The following is a 13,553-nucleotide window of genomic DNA, read 5'->3' on the forward strand; positions in this document are numbered from 1 at the left end:
TTAATCTCCCTCCAACCCAAAAAACAGGACTTTTTCGGGTTGGCAGGCTGTAAGTAGCGGGGTACTGGGAGTATCAGTGCTGGTCCTCAGCTATTTACAATCTATATTAATGACTTAGATGAAGGGACTGAGTGTAACGTATCCAAGTTTGCTGATGCTACAATATTAGGTGGGAAAGTAAGCTGTGAGGAGGACGCAAAGAGACTGCAGAGAGATAGGGAGAGGTTGACTGAGTGGGCAAGAACATGGCAAATGGAACACAATGTGGGGGAATGTGAAGTTATCCACTTTGGTAGGTAAAACAAAAAAGCAGAATATTTTTTGACTGGTGAGAGACTGGGAAATGTTTGCATTCAGATGGACCTTGGGTGTCCTTGTACATGAATCACAGAAAGTTAACATGCAGGTATAGCAAGCAATTAGGAAAGCAAATAGTATGTTAGCTTTTGTTACAAATGGACTAAGAGTATAAGAGTAAAGAAGCCTTACTACAATTATACAGGGCATTGGTGAGGCCACACCTGGAGTACTGTGTACATTTCTGGTCTCCTTACCTAAGGAAAGACATACTTCCCTTAGAGGGAGTGCAACAAAAATTCCCTAGCCTGGTTCCTGGGATGAGGGGATTGCCCTATGAGGAGAGATTGAGTAGACTAGGCCTATATTCCCTGGAGTTTAGAAGAATGAGAGGTGATCTCATTGAAACATATAAAATTCTTAAGGGGCTTGACAGGGTTAATGCTGAGAAAATGTTTTCCCTCGCTGGGGAATCTAGAACACGGGGTTACAGTCTCAGAATAAGGGGTCGGCCATTTAGGACTGAGATGAGGAGAATTTTTTTCACTGAATGTGTTGTGAATCCTTGGCGTACTCTACCCAGGAGAGCTGTGGATGCTCAGTCGTTGAGTATATTCAAGACAGAGGTGGATAAATGTTTGGGACCTATGGGATTTGGGGATAGTGCGGGAAGGTGGAGTTGAGGTAGTAGATCAGCTGTGATCCTGTTGAATGGTGGAGCAGGCTCGAAGGGCCACATGGTTTACTCCAGCTCCTATTTCTTATGTTCAACGAGACTGCGCAATAACATCTGCTTCTTGTTCATTGTACTCACTAATGAGAAATCGTGCCTTTCAGTTATGGCATTCCTCTCTTATCTCTAACGTCTCCTGATGTGACTCGGTGTCAAATTTTGTTTTGATAACGCTTCTGTGAAGCGCCTTGGGATGTTTTACTATGTTCAAGGCACTATATAAATGCAAGTTGTTGTTGTTTCCTCCCTTCCGTGTTCTTGACTGATTCACTATATACCTACTATTTTTCTTCTCTCTTGTCATGGACGGTCAATGAGGCAATGTCTCCTACGTTCCAGGCCCAACCTTGTCCTTTGCAGCTACTGCAGAATCAGTTTTTAATGTGTGTATGTGTATATATTATAGATATATAAATGAGTATATGTAGCTATATACACACACACATATACATACACACATTTATATATTATAATACACAGACATATTAAGAGCTTACTATGTCTGTTCTACCTGGTACACCTACACTGACTGATTTCTTTCGTGAGCCAGTTCCTTCCTCTCTCCGCAGGTGATTCAGTTTCCCCAGAACTTTACGACTAGGTAACGCGGGAGATGAAGAGGAGCATTATCCTGGTGCTGAATAAAATCGACCTCGCTCCGCCCTCCCTAGTGGTGGCCTGGAAACAGTGTCCCAGAAATTCGGGTCTCCACGGGTGAGTACGCACGGGGTACTCACCCGTTGGCCCAATGGAAGTGCCGGTTTCGTGCATGCAATGCGCATGCGCGGGAAACCGGCACTTCCGTTCCCTTAAAGGAAGGGGTTCAGAGGTCGAGCGCGTGTGCCGGAGAGGCAGCGCGTGTGCATCAAACGTACGTTTTTTTTGCAGGTTTCTCCAGGAGGGTAAGTCTCCAGGAGATACACTTTTAAAAAGCAGGCGCAAGGTCTGCCTTTAACAAGGTAAGTGGTGAATTAATTATAATTAAAACATTTTTTCCACAGGTTTATTATTTTTAAATACTTTAAAGAAAGGTAAGTTTATTTTTAGCCCCGTTCGAAAATGTAATTAATTTTTCAAAAATTTTAATTATTGTGTGAAAGTTATTTCATGTAATTTATAGTTATTTTTAAAATATGATTTTTAAAAATTTATTTGAAGTTTTAGAGATGTTTTGCAGCTTATAGTAATTTTAGGTTTGACAGCTCTTCCTGTCAAACTTATGAATGAAGCATTCCCTGCTACCATTGGCTCTCCATGGCCCACCTGATCCCAGGGGACGCAGGGAACTAATTTCGCCCCTGGATACGCAAGCACTGCGCGCCGGCAGTTGGAGGAGTCGGCACTTCTGGGACTGAATTCCTGCTTTAAAGAATAAAATGGCCGTTTTCTTGCGATGTCCTGAACACAGGCTGATTTTCTGGCAGTTATTATTTGAAGACTTGTGGAATGTCTCCAGGCCGAGGAAAGCGGTTCTATTAAAATGTTGGGGTGCATCCGAGATTTGGACCCGATACCTCTCGCATTTTAATTGATGTGAATTCCCAAAACGAGAATCACACCCCTAAACCAAAGAGCCGCTGAATCTGCGCTGATTGTTTAATCTCGGCAATGATAATTTCACATACATAAAGCAGCTAGTTTAGATCAGAGGCAGTGTTAAATCTCATATATTGTTCAAATGCATCAATGTGTGAATATGACATTAAATGTGTTTCAATAAAGTGGGAGGTCGGGGCCAGTGGTTTCCAAGGTGATCTTACCTGTGGCTCTCTTGACTCTCTCCTTCCTCCACAGGCTGCCGGTTTATAAACCTTGTTTTAAATCTGCTGCCCTGGGCCAGTGCATTCCACAGTCTCACAACCCTTTCTGCAAATACCCTTTCACTGCTTTACTCTCTGTTTATTAGTCACTAGCTGGAGTGCCCGGCGGTGCCGAGGCTTTTTCGAGGGCATGTTGTTGTTGGAAGAGAGAGAGAGCGCGACTGGGGGGTGGGTAGGGGAAGAGAGAGAGAGAGAGCGACTGGGGGGGGGGGAAGAGAGAGAGCGACTGGGGGAAGAGAGAGAGTGACTGGGGGGAAGAGAGCGAGCGACTGGGGGGAAGAGAGCGAGCGACTGGGGGAAGAGAGAGAGCGACTGGGGGGAAGAGAGCGAGCGACTGGGGGGAAGAGAGCGAGCGACTGGGGGGAAGAGAGCGAGCAACTGGGGGGAAGAGAGCGAGCGACGGGGGGGGAAGAGAGAGAGCGACTGGGGGGAGAAGAGAGAGAGCGACTGGGGGGGAAGAGAGAGAGCGACTGGGGGGGAAGAGAGAGAGCGACTGGGGGGAAGAGAGAGAGCGACTGGGGGGAAGAGAGAGGGCGACTGGGGGGAAGAGAGAGAGCGACTGGGGGGGAAGAGAGAGAGCGACTGGGGGGGAAGAGAGAGAGCGACTGGGGGGAAGAGAGGGAGCGACTGGGGGGGAAGAGGGAGAGCGATGGGGGGAAGAGAGAGAGCGACTGGGGGGGAAGAGAGAGAGCGATTGGGGGGGAAGAGAGAGAGCGACGGGGGGAAGAGAGAGAGAGCGACGGGGGGGGAAGAGAGAGAGCGACTAGGGGGGAAGAGAGAGAGCGACTGGGGGGAAGAGAGAGAGCGACTAGGGGGGAAGAGAGAGAGCGACTGGGGGGGAAGAGAGAGAGCGACTGGGGGGGGAAGAGAGAGAGCGACTGGGGGGGAAGAGAGAGAGCGACTGGGGGGGGAAGAGAGAGAGCGACTGGGGGGGAAGAGAGAGAGCAACGGGGGGAAAGAGAGAGAGCAACTGGGGGGGAAGAGAGAGAGCGACTGGGGGAATGGGAAGAGAGATAGCGACTGGGGGGGTGAAGGGAGAGAGCGACTGGGGGGAAGAGAGAGAGCGACTGGGGGGAAGGAGGAGGCGGGGAGGAAATGGGGAGAGTGACTGGGGGGGAAGAGAGAGAGCGACTGGGGGGGAAGAGAGAGCGCCACTGGGGGGGAAGAGAGAGAGTGACTGGGGGGTGAAGAGAGAGAGCGACTGGGGGGAAGAGAGAGAGCGACTGGGGGGGAAGAGAGAGAGCGACTGGTGGGGAAGAGAGAGAGCGACTGGGGGGGAAGAGAGCGAGCGACTGGGGGGGAAGAGAGAGAGCGACTGGGGGGGAAGAGAGAGAGCGACTGGGGGGAAGAGAGAGAGCGACTGGGGGGAAGGGAGAGAGCGACTGGTGTTGAAGAGAGAGAGCGACTGGGGGGGAAAGAGAGAGAGCGACTGGGGGGGATGAGAGAGAGCGACTGGGAGGGAAGAGAGAGAGCGACTGGGGGGGAAGAGAGAGAGTGACGGGGGGAAGAGAGAGAGCGACTGGGGGGGAAGAGAGAGAGCGACTGGGGGGGAAGAGAGAGAGCGACTGGGGGGGAAGAGAGAGAGCGACTGGGGGGAAGAGAGAGAGCGACTAGGGGGGAAGAGAGAGAGCGACTGGGGGGGAAGAGAGAGAGCGACTGGGGGGAAGAGAGAGAGCGACTGGGGGGGAAGAGAGAGAGCGACTGGGGGGAAGAGAGGGAGCGACTGGGGGGGAAGAGAGGGAGCGACTGGGGGGGAAGAGAGGGTGCGACTGGGGGGGGAAGAGAGGGAGCGACTGGGGGGGAAGAGAGAGAGCAACTGGGGGGAAGAGAGAGAGCGACAGTGGGGGGAAGAGAGAGAGCGACTGGGGGGGAAGTGAGAGAGTGGGTGGAGGGGGAAGAGAGAGAGAGAGTGAGTGGGGGGGAAGAGAGAGAGAGAGCGACTGGGGGGGAAGAGAGAGAGAGAGCGACTGGGGGGAAAGAGAGAGAGAGAGAGCGACTGGGGGGAAGAGAGAGAGAGAGCGATTGGGGTGGAAGAGAGAGAGCAACTGGGGGGAAGAGAGCGCGACTGGGGGGAAGAGAGAGCGCGACGGGGGAAGAGAGAGCGCGATGGGGGGGAAGAGAGAGCGCGACGGGGGGGAAGAGAGAGTGCGACTGGGGGGGAAGAGAGAGCGCGACTGGGGGGAAGAGAGAGAGCGACGGGGGGAAGAGAGAGAGCGACTGGAGGGAAGAGAGAGAGCGACTGGGGGGAGGAGAGAGAGCGACTGGGGGGAGGAGAGAGAGCGACTGGGGGGGAAGAGAGAGAGCGACTGGGGGGAAGAGAGAGAGTGACTTGGGGGGAAGAGAGAGAGCGACGGGGGGAAGAGAGAGAGCGACTTGGGGGGAAGAGAGAGCGACTGGGGGGGAATAGAGAGAGCGACTGGGGGGGAAGAGAGAGAGCGACTGCGGGGGGAAGAGAGAGAGCGACGGGCGGGAAGAGAGAGAGCGACTGGGGGGGAAGAGAGGGAGCGACTGGGGGGGTAAGAGAGGGAGCAACTGGGGGGGAAGAGAAAGAGCGACGGGGGGGAAGAGAGAGGGCAACTGGGGGGGAAGAGAGAGAGTGACTGGGGGAAGAGAGAGAGCGAAGGGGGGGAAGAGAGAGAGCGACGGGGGGGAAGAGAGAGAGCGACGGGGGGGAAAAGAGAGAGCGACGGGGGGTGGAAGAGGGAGAGCGACGGGGGGGGAAGAGTGAGAGCGACGGGGGAGGGGAAGAGTGAGAGCGACGGGGGGAAGAGAGAGAGCGACTGGGGGGAAGAGAGAGAGCGACTGGCGGGGAAGAGAGAGAGCGACTGGGGGGAAGAGAGAGAGCGACTGGGGGGGAAGAGAGAGAGCGACTGGGGGGGAAGAGAGGGAGTGACTGGGGGGGAAGAGAGAGCGCGACTGGGGGGGAAGAGAGAGAGCGACGGGGGAAGGGAGAGAGCGACTGGGGGGGAAGAGAGGGAGCGACTGGGGGGAAGAGAGAGAGCGACTGGGGGGAAGAGAGAGAGTGCCGGGGGTAAGAGAGAGAGTGACTGGGGGGGAAGAGAGAGAACGACTGGGGGGGAAGAGAGAGAGGGACTGGGGGGGAAGAGAGAGAGCGATGGGGGGGAAGAGAGAGAGCGACTGGGGGGGAAGAGAGGGAGCGACTGGGGGGGAAGAGAGAGAGCGACTGGGGGGGAAGAGAGTGAGGGACTGGGGGAGAAAAGAGTGAGGGACTGGGGGGGAAGAGAGAGTGCGACTGGGGGGGAAGAGAGAGAGCGACTGGGGTGGAAGAGAGAGAGCGACTGGGGGGAAAGAGAGAGAGCGACTGGTGTGAAGAGAGAGAGCGACTGGGGGGAAGAGAGAGCGACGGGGGGGGAAGAGAGAGCGACTGGGGGGGAAGAGAGAGAGAGAGAGCGACTGGGGGGAAGAGAGAGAGAGAGCGACGGGGGGGAAGAGAGAGAGAGCAACGGGGGCGAAGAGGGAGCGAGAGTGCGACTGGGGAGAAGAGAGAGAGCGACAGGGGGCGGGAGTGGAGGGGGGAGGGGGGAGGGGGCTGAGCGGGGGAGTGGAGGGGGGAAGGGGAGGGGAGGGGGGAGAGGGAGTGGGGGAAGGGGAAGAGGGGGAGGAGTGGGGGAAGGGGGGGAGAGGGGGGGAGGGGGGAGGGGGGAGGGGGAGTGGGGGGGAGGGGTAGCGGGGGAGTGGGGGAAGGGGAAGGGGGGAGGAGGGGGACGGGGGGAAGGGGGAGCGAAGGGGAGGAAGGGGGAGGGAGAAGGGGAGGGGAGGGAGGAGGGGGAAGGGGAGGGGGAAGGGGAGGGGGATGGGGAGGGGGAAGGGGAGGGGGATGGGAAGGGGGGATGTGGGGAGGGGGGAGGGGGAGGGGGGAAGGGGAGGTGGGAGGGGAGGGGTGAGGGGAGAGGAGGGGGGAAGGAGGGGAGGGGTGGGAGGGAGGGAAGGGGAGGGAGGAAAGCGGGAGGGGGGAGGGGAAGGTGGGGAGGGGGAGGGGTAGGAGGGGGGAGGGGAAGGGGGGAGGGGAAGGGGCAGTGGAGGGGAAGGGGGAGGGGTGGGGGGGAAGGGGGAAGGGGGTGGGGAGGGGGGAAGGGGGGGTGGGAGGGAGGGGGAAAGGGGTGCGGAGCGGGGTAGGGGGGTGGGGGGTGTGGACGGGGGGTGGGGGGGAAGGGGGTGTTGGGGGGAAGGGGTGTGGGGGCTGTGGGGGGGAGGGGGGGGTGTGGGGTGGAAAGGGAGTGGGGGAGATAAACTTAAAGTACAGGAAACTTTGTGCTATCTGGCACCCACCATCTCCAGAGTTAATGTTGAGAGATACAGAGATTCTTATCTCCGTATTTGACAACAAACACTGTTGCTTAGCAACAGCTTCTAAACACTGGGTGTGGCCCTAAAGCTCTGTAGCTAAAGCTGTTGCTATAGCTACAGACCTTGCACAGCTTGACTGTTCAAACAAAGCACAGTGGATTGTCTGTCACAGACACAGATTTGGAGCACAGAAGCCCCACCCACTCTATGTTCCTCTACTAAGATGGCAACGCATGCACTCTGTTACACACTGAATCAAAATGGCGTCGCGCTGAAAATTTTCGCCCTCCTTGACAAAGATGGCTGCCGTTAACTTGGGGCTGTCAGCAGAAGAAATTTCCTCAGCTGCAAACACAGGATCTTCAGATTATTATTCGGGGCTTGCGACCTACCCCAGTTGCTTATGAAGCCTCCCCACCTACTGACCCCGGGAATGGAGCTGAGGCAGCATGCCCTCTGCCCTCTGCCAGTGTTTGTCTCTGTCTAGGCCGGGAGCCTGGGTCTAGAGTTGCACTGCTGGCAGTTGGAGAAGCCTAGGCCCCAGGCCTGGAAAAACGGTGAAAGGTAGGAGAATTATAGAGGTTAGACAAAAGATTTACAAATTAATTAACTTCTTTTAAAAACAATTTGTGTTTTAAAAGCAACTTTTTTTTTGCTGGAACTGTAGATTTGAAAAGAAACACGCAGAAAGCGGGAAAAAGAAAGGAAATGTTTGGAATCAAGATGGCGGCAATTCACCTCGGTTCAGAACGATAAGGCCCGCCCACACACGCACCGATTGGTCGACCATCAGGTCACCAAAGCGTAGGATTGGTCAATCGTCCCGTCACTCGACCGTAGGAGGGCCCGGCTGCACGCGCCAGGAACCTGGCGTACGATTGGTCGACCTCGAGGTCACTCTGTCGCTAATGAGCGGATAATGAGATGCTAATGAGCGGAATTTTGAACGTTTTTCGGATACCACGGGCGCGATTTTTGTCCGGCCGAAACGTAAATACGCTTAAGCCCGTTTTGGAAAGGTAAGCTTTCTTTCGACGTAACGCACGCGTAGGTACGCTCTGTAACTTTCGAGCGCATAGCCGGACAGACGCACACATGAGGACAGACAGACAGACAGACAGATAGACAGACAGACAGACAGACAGATCGATCCGTTTATATATATAGATATAGATGAATCACCCTGAGGTGCAATGGTGGCAATTGTGACGTTGTGGCGGATCGCCACCTAAACGGGCGCAATCCACTTTTCCGTCCGTGGACAATAAATCGGGCACCTTGCCTTTAAGAAGCATGCTGCCTTTAAGGCATGACAAAGGAGCGGGCGTCGCCCTCAGTGTGTACTCAAAAGCGATGGCGTCGCCCTCATTCTGACTTCAGTTTTAGCAGAGAGAAGAGCTGGGGCAGCCATCTCTCAAGAGAATGTAATAAAAAGCCATGTGTTCCTCAGATCGGTTCGGCCTCCATTCGTGTTCCGTGGCAGCCTCAACATTGGTGACCCCGACGCTCAGAATGGATTCCGAGCACTGCAATGGCGGACACGAACGCAGTTTCCGTGAAACTGCCGGAGTTTTGGGAAAACCAGCCCGAAGCCTGGTTCCTCCAAGCTGAGTCCCGATTCCGGCTGCGACACATCACCACAGATGGGACGAAGTATGACTACCTCGTCGCATCACTCGGTAGCTCCACAGTCACGAAGGTTTGGATAGCGCTGCAGAACTCACCAGAGGAGGGCAAGTATGCACATCTTAAGGCCGCGCTCCTTAAAAAATTTACGACCTCGACATACCAGCGAAACTGCCGCCTCCTCGACCTTCCAGGCCTCGGTGACGCCTCACCGTCAGACCTCCTCTCCCACATGCTCTCACTCACCGACGAGAGCCCACCCGGGTCCCTCTTCCGCACGCTGTTCATCCGCCAGCTACCTCCCAGCATCTGCCCAGCGATCGTGGCGTCCAGCCTCACGGACCTAGAAGCCCTGGCCGATGAGGCCGACAAGCTGCTGTCCGCTCACTCCAGCCGCGACGTCGCTTCAGACCTGGCAGCCACAGCCTGGGTGCGCCCCTCACCGGCCACCACATGGCCACAAGGCCCAGCCACGGGGCCTTTGCGCCCCACAAACCCAGGCTACTGTTACTACCACGCACGGTTCGGCGCCAGGGCACAACGGTGCACACCTCCCTGCTCCTTCAACTCCGCCCCCATACCAGCCCCCGCGATGGCCGTGGGCCACGCGGGCTCCCTGCTGTACGTCACGGATGACAAAACCGGCCGCCGGTTCCTGTGCGACACTGGAGCTCAGCACAGCATCATCCCGGCCTCCGCCCTCGACATCCAAAAGTGCGAACGAGGACAGGCGCTGGCTGCCGCTAACGGCTCGGACATCCGGACATACGGCACCCGCACAGTCACCCTCGACCTCGCTGGTCGCCGCTACCGATGGGAGTTCATCACTGCCAAGGTACTCTCCCCTCTCATCGGTGCAGATTTCCTGTGCGCCCACGGCCTACTGGTAGACATCCCTCGACACCGCCTCGTGAACATGAACACCATGTCCCCCATCCTGGGCACCATGGCCCCCTGTCAACCCGCCGACATGGCGTCACAGTGCCACGCCTGGGCCACGGATGACTACTCGGCACTCCTGGCCGAATTCCCGGCCCTCACCAACCCGACCTTCTCCGCGGAGGTCGCCAAACACGGGGTGGAACACCACACCACAGGCCCCCCAGTGTACGCCATTGCCCGCAGGCTGGACCCGGCCAAACTGGAGATCGCGCGGACCGAGTTTGCCACTATGGAACAGCTCGGCATCATCCGCCGCTCCAACAGACCCTGGGCCTCCCCAGTCCACATCGCCCCCAAACCAGGCGGGGGTTGGCACCCCTGCAGGGATTACCGCCGCCTCAACGGCACCACCACCCCTGATCGGTACCCCGTGCCGCACATTCAGGACATCTCGGCTAGACTGGCCGGCCGCTCAGTCTTTTCCAAAGTCGACCTGGTGCGCGGCTACCACCAAGTCCCCGTCCACCCCACGGACATCCCCAAGACGGCCGTAATCACCCCCTTTGGGCTTTTCGAGTTCCTGCGGATGCCCTTCGCCCTCAAAAACGCGGCCCAGGCATTCCAACGGCTCATGGACTCGGTCCTTCGGGACCTGAAGTTCCTGTTCGTCTACCTGGACGACATCCTGGTAGCCAGTTCCTCCAAGCAGGAACACCTCAAACACCTTCGCATCCTGTTCGGGCGCCTCAGCAACCATGGGCTCATCCTCAGCCCAGCCAAGTGCCAGTTCGGCCTGGACAAGATCGACTTCCTCGGCCACCACATCACCCATGCTGAGGCCATTCCCCTGCCCACCAAGGTGCAGGCCACCCAGCAATTTCCCCGCCCCACCACCATCAAAGGACTCCAGGAGTTCCTCGGGATGGTGAATTTCTACAACCGCTTCATCCCCAAAGCGGCGTCCCTCATGAGGCCCCTGTATGAAGCCCTCTGGGGCAGGAGCAGCAAGATGGCGGTCGAATGGACGGCAGACGTATCAGCCGCCTTCAACTCCACCAAGACCGTGCTCGCCGACGCCACCCTGCTCGCGCACCCACGGCCCAATGCCAGAGTAGCGCTTACCACGGACGCCTCCGACCACGCGGTCGGCGCCATGTACGAGCAGTGGGTCGACGACGCCTGGCAACCAGTTGCCTTCTTCAGCCGCCAACTATGCCCCCCCCGGAGGTCAAGTAGCACCTTCGACCGCGAGCTTCTCGCGCTGTACCTGGCGGTCTGCCATTTTCGGTTTTTGCTGGAGGGCCACCCCTTCACTGCGTTTGTCGACCACAAACCCCTGGCATTCGCAATGGCAAAGACAACCGATCCCCGGTCCGCCAGGCAGCAGCGCCAGCTCGCGGCAGTGTCCGAGTTCACCACGGACATCCAACACGTCTCCGGCCGAGACAACGCGGTAGCCGACTGCCTCTCCCACCCCGCCATCCACGCCGCACACCTGGCAGTCGACTACGCTCAACTCGCAGCAGACCAGCTCACGGACCCTGATCTGCTCTCCACACCTACCAACCTACCAGGGCTACGCCTGGCCGACGTCGCCTGTGGCCCGACCGCAGTCACGGTCAAGTGCAACATATCCCTATCTCAACCTTGGCCCGTCGTCCCAGCGTCCTGGCGCCGTCGGGTATTCGAGATTCTCCACAACCTCTCCCACCCCGGCGCCCACGCTTCCATCAAATTGGTAGCCAACCGCTTTGTCTGGCGCGGCCTTCGCAAGGATGTGCGTACTTGGGCCAACTCCTGCCTAGCCTGCCAATGGGCCAAGGTGCAGCAACACACGAAAGCACCCCTCAAGGAGTTCACCGTCCCTTCACGTAGATTCGACCACATCCACGTGGACATCGTCGGGCCCCTGCCGCCGTCGCAAGGCCACACGCACTTGCTGATGATCGTCGACCGCACCACGCGCTGGCCCGAGGCAATTCCACTGACCTCTACCACCACCGCCGACATCGCCAGAGCCTTCGTCAGCACCTGGGTCACACGGTTCGGCATCTCCTCCGACATGACGTCGGACAGAGGTCCGCAATTTACCTCTGAACTCTGGACCGCCATAGCACCCAATCTCGGGGTGACCATTCACCGCACCACAGCATACCACCCCCAAGCCAACAGACTGTGTGAGCGGTTCCACAGATCCTTGAAGGCATCTCTTCGAGCCAGCCTCCAGGACGACGCCTGGACTGACCGACTCCCATGGGTCCTCCTCGACCTGCGCTCCGCGGTTAAAGAAGACCTCCACGCATCGGCAGCAGAGCTCGTGTATGGCCAGCCGCTGCGCGTACCCGGTGAGTTCCTGCCCACCGCCACGACACCCTGGTCAGCCGACCAGCAACGCCACGACTTCACCTCACCGGCGCAACAGTTTGCCCCGGTGCCCATTGCCCGGCATGGCGAATCCACCTCACACGTCCCGCTAAGCCTGCACCAGGCATGGTTCATTTTCGTCCGGCACGACGCCCACCGTGGATCTCTTCAACCCCTGTATGACGGGCCCTACAAAATGCTACAGGCTGGGGACAAATTTTTCGCCCTACAAGTGGGCGACAGGACTGAAAAAGTGTCGGTGGACCGACTCAAGCCAGCACACTCGGAGCCCGGTGAGCTGGTCCTAGTAGCTTGTCCACCGCCATGCGGCCGACCTGCCCTCAAGCCAGTACACCCGGCTGCTGCATGCCCGGCCGTTCCACGTCCACCGGCGTCCTACAAGAGCCGCTCCGGCCGGCCCATTAGACTGCCGCACCGTCTCATCCACACCTCCTAAGCAGATTCTGGGGCGAGCTGTGTGGCGGATCGCCACCTAAACGGGCGCAATCCACTTTTCCGTCCGTGGACAATAAATCGGGCACCTTGCCTTTAAGAAGCATGCTGCCTTTAAGGCATGACAAAGGAGTGGGCGTCACCCTCAGTGTGTACACAAAAGCGCGGGCATCGCCCTCATTCTGACTTCAGGTTTAGCAGAGAGAAGAGCTGGTGCAGCCATCTCTCAAGAGAATGTAATAAAAAGCCATGTGTTCCTCAGATCGGTTCGGCCTCCATTCGTGTTCCGCAGCAGCCTCAACAACGTCAAATTAAAAGGTGGCGAATTGGAAACACGTTGGGGTCACAGTTTCTTTTTGCACAGAATTGAACCTGAATCATTCAAGGTGGAATATTGTATTTGCTGCATCACAATAAACAATACCTTGTTATAAATGTTGGCTCATTAGTTCCCCAGTGTCAGAGGAAGAATTGTCTGATCCCCTCATTTATTTCATGTAAGCCACAAACACTGGGTAATCATTCAGAATCACCTCACAGATTGACACTGAGATAAACAAAGCGGGAGGTACAGACAGCAATGGGACACATGGCACAACAGACAAGAGAGCTGGAGAAATACAGAACGGCCTGAGACTCCAGAAGACAGTGGCCGGTAGCTGATAGACATCAGTGAGTGGAAGCGAGAAATTATGTTGGGCTTCGGCCCCGTGGCTTAGCTCGTGAAAGCATCTGTCTAGTAAACAGGCGATCCTGGGTTCGAGTCCCAGCGGGGCCTTTCTTTCTTCCTGACTCTCCAGGGGTGAGTTTCTTCTCGTGTGCAAAGGCTACAATCCTTTTAAATGTAACTGCGGCTGCACTGGTTCCCATTCTGGATTAAGGCTCCAGTCGCTGCGGGACCTGGGTCGAATTCCACCGCTGTCATAATTTCTGGCGGTGCTGATTTTGGCCTTCAGCAAAAATCCATCTTTTCTAAGCAGTGTCGTGTGTTACTTTGTTGTGGTCAGAGGAGCGTTACAGTAACTGCTGTGTGGCGCCGTGATCGTATAGTGGTTAATATTCTGCGTTGT

General features: G+C 56.8%; 1 non-coding gene across 1 annotated transcript; it reads left to right on the forward strand.

The window, feature by feature from the left end:
* The first annotated feature begins 13,187 nt into the window (after positions 1-13,187).
* trnat-agu (transfer RNA threonine (anticodon AGU)) lies at positions 13,188-13,261 on the forward strand. The gene has a single exon. It is a non-coding gene; the product is annotated as a tRNA-Thr (tRNA).
* Positions 13,262-13,553: the final 292 nt, after the last annotated feature.

Source organism: Somniosus microcephalus, unplaced genomic scaffold (assembly GCF_052327205.1).
Source record: "Somniosus microcephalus isolate GS21.2 unplaced genomic scaffold, FLI_Smic_1.0 unresolved_chr1, whole genome shotgun sequence".
NCBI lineage: Eukaryota > Metazoa > Chordata > Chondrichthyes > Squaliformes > Somniosidae > Somniosus > Somniosus microcephalus.